This window comes from Perognathus longimembris, chromosome 2 (assembly GCF_023159225.1).
Source record: "Perognathus longimembris pacificus isolate PPM17 chromosome 2, ASM2315922v1, whole genome shotgun sequence".
Taxonomy (NCBI): Eukaryota; Metazoa; Chordata; class Mammalia; order Rodentia; family Heteromyidae; genus Perognathus; species Perognathus longimembris.
This window is the reverse complement of record NC_063162.1, coordinates 13,200,589-13,207,045: the sequence shown is the minus strand read 5'-3', so window position 1 is coordinate 13,207,045 and position 6,457 is coordinate 13,200,589.

Below are 6,457 nucleotides of genomic sequence, written 5' to 3'. Positions count from 1 at the left end.
ATTTCTCTCTCATACATAAAGGCAAAGGAGATGTAGGTGGTTTCATAAAAAAAAGAAAATGCTGGAAACCTGGAAACCGTGCTCTCAGGAAATCACAACTCTGTGGGAAAATACCACTTGTCCTTAACTGTCTGTGACACTTAACAGGAAATGACCATAACTATAATTTTTATATACATATATACAAACATATATGTATATATATATAATCAACAACAACATATATTTGTTGGACTGTGTGCAGTCTTTCTAGCACTGGGGATAGATTAGTTATCAAAACAGATCTCATAGATTTATATTTTAATCGGAACAGTACTGGGAAGAAAGATGGAGTAAGAGATGGAACTCACAAAATGGGGTGGGGGAAGCCAGGCTAAGTTAGAATGACTGGGAATGGCCTCTCTGAGGGGATTAACATCTGTGCAGAAACCATGGTGGAGTGAGAAAGGTGAGAGAAAGTGGATATGTGCAGAAGGATAGCTCTAGGCAAAGCAAGCAACTGCCTGAGGGCCTTTGCACTTGCTCTGCTTAGAGCCCTCTTCCTGCACGTAGCCTACTGTGAAAGCTTCCCTGAAGAATAGGACTGGAAATCCAAGTGGGAGGCTGTTGTGATAAAGCACCCAGGTGAGAGATGATTAGTGATTGGAATGGAGCTCAGTGCTCAATCGGACAGGAGGGAGTAATCAGATTTGGAATTTCTTTTCCATTTATCCTTCCTTCCTTCTTTCTTTCTACCTCTTTCCCTCCATTCTACATTTTCTTTCTTTCCTTTCACCTGTTTTATTAAAGTATAATAGACATGGAAAAAGGCATACATACTTAATGTATACACCTTAATGAGCTTGGGGATGAGTGCACACTCATAAAACCATCAACACCATCAAAGTTTTCAGTATTGTGGTGAAAGTAGAGCCAGAAGGACACAGGAAAAGCTAGAAATCCAGAATGTCTGCTAGGTTGATGGCTGGTGCAGGTTGACCTACCTCATTTCCAGTATTGATAAACAGTTGCAGAAAAAGGTAAATCTAAAGATCTCTGGGGAGTCTGAAGAGTCAAGATTATATGTGGGTAGAAGAACAAGCAGTTGAGACCTAGAAAATGGATCCATGCAGAAAAGAGAAGAACTTGGAAGCAAAGGGAAGAGGGAATGTCAACACTTGGTTAACTGCCGCTGTCTTTTGAGCAAAGCATTGTAGCCAGCCACTGCATGGGTCATCAGCAGAAAGGACCATGCCAAGGTCAGATACTCACCCTAAGTCCATCAGGGCAAAGCCCAACCCACCTTTTTCAGGAGATGAGACAGTGGTAATTTCAACTAGATGAGGTCACTGAGCATATCACACCAAAAGAATGAGGAAGGGTCACGTGTTCAATGGTTTAGAGAAGCTAAAGAGCAGATTCTAAGGAAAAGAAGAAGCAAAAGAGGTAAACATAAGTAGAGACTGCAGTGGGAAAGCAGGGTTTCAGGATTAGCATCATCAAGAGCCATGCATAAATAGTTATATTCAAAGACCAGGGTGAGGCATGGGTGGGAATGGGTAAGAAAAATAAGAAGTGATTACCACTGGAATATTGGAGTTAGGTTGTTCTGGACTCTTCTGACCAATTGGTCAGCTCTCTAAAGACATTCTTCTTCTTCTTCTTCTTCTTCTTCTTTGTTTTGCAGGGCATTGATGGCTCATGCCTATCATCCTAGCTAGTTAGAAGGCTGAGATCTGAGGACTGCAGTTCAAAGCCATTACAGATAGAAAGGTCTGTGAAACTGATATCTGATTAACCAGCAAAAAGCTAGAAGTAGAGACATGGATCAAGTGATAGAGTGCTAGCCTTAAACAAAAAAGTGAAATGAGAGCTCAAGGTCCTTGAGTTCAAACCCTAGTACCAGTACACAAGAAAGACCTTCATCTTTTAATCTATCTATCATAGTGTAACCCCGATCTAGAGCAGGCACCAACAAATGGAGAGGGAGAGGCATCTCCATTAGTTCCTGGGGATAGAGCCTTCTGGAGGAAGAAACAGGGCTAAATCAAGCAAATAACCAGATAGATGCATACACAACTACAAGTGTGCTCTGGAGTTCGGCACAGCACCATGATGGTGTATTCTAAGAGAGTTTGGCCTTTGGGAATATAGAAAAGATCATTGAGTGAGGTCTCACAGGTGGGCTGAAGCTAGTCAGGAGGGGTAGTGGGAGAAGAGAGAGCCAGGGAGAGGATGGGCATGGAAGACCAAAGTGGCTGGAGTTCAGAGACAGTGAGAGCTCCCGGCGACGATCCTGGAGAGAAGGCAGGGCCTCATGATGCAGCAGCCCTTTGTCTCTCAGGCTGACAGAACCACTGTTTTGCTCAGCTGGAATGAAAAGAAACATGATGGGTCCCAGACTGACCTCATGGAGGTCAAGAAGACCTCATTTCCTCTTGACTGATGACTAATCTTTATTGATATATGACGCATCGCATGAGATGGAAGGGGAAGTCTTCAGGCCTTAGATGAAGTGAAAGGGTTATAACAAGAGCAGTCATTTCCTCCCAGCCCCTTTCTACCATGTGAGATGCTTTCTTGTGCAAAGATGAGACATACTGCAGTCAACAGCCATAGTGAAAGCCAAGAAAATCAAAGCCTATAAACTCTGTTCAGACATCACCAAGTCATCAAACTAACTCTGGAATTGCTTTACTTTGGATGTCTGTGTGATGTAAGATAAGTAAGTCTCTTGCCACTGTTTCTGAGTGTCAAGTGTTTGTTTGTTTTTTAAGTTTTAGCAAGGACTTATTTTAGTATTACAGAAGATGGTCTCCATACCAAAAAGGAGAGTTAAAGATTTCAAGTGTCGGGCTGGGGATATGGCCTAGTGGCAAGAGTGCTTGCCTCATATACATGAGGCCCTGGGTTCAATTCCCCAGCACCACATATACAGAAAACGGCCAGAAGTGGCGCTGTGGCTCAAGTGGCAGAGTGCTAGCTTTGAGCAAAAAGAAGCCAGGGACAGTGCTCAGGCCCTGAGTCCAAGCCCCAGGACTGGCCAAAAATAAAAATAAAAATAAAAAGACTTCAAGTGTCAATTTTGTTTTGTTTTTCTAACTCACAGCCAAAATCAGCTCTAACTATGCAGAAATTTCTGTTTTAGTCATAGAGGAGAATCATATAAAGGTGGATATGGTCATTCACGTCTACTATCCCAGTTATTCAAGAAATGGAGATTGAAAGGGTCATGGTTTGAAGCCAGCCCAGGCAAAAAGTTATTAAGATACCATCACCACAAATAAGCCAGGCAAGGTGGTTCATTTCTGTGAGTTTCTGCAGTGGTGCAGTGATCTGAGACCTGCCCTGGGCACAAGCTCAAGACCCTAAAAAGAAATAACTATAGCAAAAAATAACTAGAATGATGATTCAACAGATATTACACCTTCTAAGCAAGCGTAAGTCATTCCAAACTCTACTAGTACCAAATAATAATCGAATCATACAAAATCATAAATATTCTTTTTAAAAACATTTTTCTTGTCAAAGTAATGTACAGAGGGGTTACAGTTACATACATAAAGTAGTGAGTTAATTCCTTTTCAAACTTGTTACCTCCTCTGTTTTTCTCCCACCTTCCCCTCTCCTCGGTTCCCGCCACACCCTCCCCTGAGATGTACAGTTGGTTTACAGCATATGGTCTTGTAAGCATTGCTGTTGCATTGGTTCACCTTTTACCCGTTGTCTCTCCATTCTGATGTTCCCCTCCCCTAGTTCCAATAAATGTACATATAATACCCAGTGTACCAAAGTCAGTTACAGTGACCTCGGGTAAAACCATGGGGAAGAAAGACGAAAGAAAAAGGCATAATTTCATAGGGTACATTGGAAATAACAACAGCAAAGACAAACCACTTATTTCCGAGTCTTGTAGTTCATTTCACTTAGGATCATCTTATGTGTTCATATGTACATTGCTATTGAGCTATTGTGCTCCTCTGCCAGAACTGTCCTAGTACTAACTGATTCCAATGAGTGACACCATAGAGTTTGTGTTTCTTTGGGTCTGGCTCACTTCACTTAGCATGTTTTTTTTTCATTCTTTATATTTTGAATACCTTTACAAATGTAAGATGATTCAAACCATCATCAACAGGGGATGGGAAATGGATTTTTGACTGGTATAATTTTGACACAATCTAAAAGGTATCCTTGTAATTATTACTTTCTGTCTACAGATTTTTTTTATTCTGGCTTCTTTTGAATTTTTTGCTCCAAAGATGAGGAACAGCAAGGGTGCCAGAAGTGATTGATATCACTCCTTTGCTGGTGGCATCTGCTGGATGTATGCACTGCCTATAGAGACAATCAATCAGGAGCATCTGTCCAGATGTCCAGCACTGTGAGAAGTCATTCACTCTGGCTCAAGGGCACAACATTACCAAATGAGCTGAATGGGTACTTTGAGAAAGGAGCAGAACTGGACTCACGAGGCCCAGAGATCTGGCAAACTATGCAGGGACTATACCATCAGTCAAGATCAGATATGCTGAGAGTCCAGGGAAGTTGATCCCAATACAGGGCTTACATAGTGCAGACTACAAATAAACAAATAAATTAATGGCAGCTTCAGATTCAAGACAGACCAGGGCTTCTAGCACCTCTTTATGTCTCTAAACTCCAGTTTTGAAAATAAAGAGTAGTATTATCCTATAGAATTGCTGGGACTCAGAGCTATTTCAGATAAGGTAAACCTTTCCAGTAAATATTAGGCATTGCCATGTAATACAAACTGTTCAATTGTGTGTTAGTGAAGGGGCAACAGAAAACTAAAATATGATTTCATGGTTGAGAAACTATCTGATGTTTCACGTGAATAGATGATTACTGTACTTATTTACAACATGTAGCTAATACCTTGTAAATAAGTTTTGGAGACAGCTAAGGAAAATTATGCTTACAGTTAAAGAAAATTATGTTCTATCTTACAACATTCCTATTAGATGTCCAACCCTTCTCTATTTGCTTCCTAGTATTTAGTCTATATGTTGAATCTGTAGTATGAGTAGCTTTCCTAGGCACCTATAGGATATATTAAGCCTCTTTCCTGAAGAGTTTTGTAGCATTCTTGAAAAATAAGACCAAAATAGTGGGAAATGAATACAAAGATAGGCAGACAGATGGAAATATGGGAAGTTCTTCCATTTGCCTACTAGGTTGTTGCCTTTTCCAAAGAAATACAGTTTTAAGGTAATTTTTTCTCTTCCTCCTTTCAATTATATTTCTGTGTTCTGATAATGCACTGTCTGTAGCTTTGTAGTTGTCAGGTGGGTGCCAGTCAGCACAAGCTTTTAAAGAACTGCTTGGAATGATAACTAGTAATATCTGGTTAATGAGCCAATGTGAAGATACAGAACACTGGTTTCATGATAGTCAAAATCTGACCCAAAGAAACATCTAGGAAATAAGATAAGAAATTATTGGACCTACACAGTTACAACACCCAGTCCTGTGCAGATGTCAACCATCAGTAAGGTATTTCTGCATGCCTGAAGTCCAGGAGATTTGCCAAATAAAAGAATCAATAAAATCAATGCTCTCCATAGGGTACAAGAGAGAAAAAGGGAGAAATAACTTGCTGACTGTTAACATGAATCCAGCCTGTGTTGGTACTCTTCATATGTGAAATCTTACCTTAAAAATAAATGATCCTTCAGGGAGATGGATGGGCCTGAAAAAACATTGTTAGGTAAAACAAGTCATGCGCAGAGTCAAACAACACATGTTTTTCCTTCATGTGTAGAAGTTATGTCTAAATTATAAACATATACCAAAACATATACAGGGTCGTGTGCATGTACACAAATAAACTGAAGTATGGTATTCAAATGAAGATTCCAATGGTTTAACACTTCCGAATAGTTTAACAAAATGAATAGTAGGCAGCTGAAACATGTCTTGTCTGGCTGGGGAGGAGGGCAGTCAAATGGAGCAAGGAAAGGTGGGCGCATAAGTAGTAATATTCAGTGAGCACATGTGAACATGGAACCACGTAACATGAAGAGACAATTGGGTTTGGGAGAAATGGGGTGGGAACAATGGAAGGAATGATATTGGTCAGAATGGATTGTACTTATGGACTCATTTGTTGAATTAAATCTCTTCTGAATAACTAAAATATCATATTGTTTTTAAAAGATCCTATGATGTCAGAAATATGGGTCCAGTTTGGCCAAGAAAGTAGATTCAGAAAATTTAATTAACTTTCTAAGACTGTGAAATACACATATGGAGCATCAATTACCCTGATGAAGATAACAAACATTGACGTGAAAGACTGTGTAAATTCATGGCTGAAGGTGATATAATAGGATGGAACTCACTAGCATTTTCCCCTCTTCCCCTAACAATTTGCAACAGAAATAAAAAACCAATACTGTCCAGCATGCCTAACCATTTTTTGTGCAACCTGCTTATTTTGAAGTGCTGTTGGGTG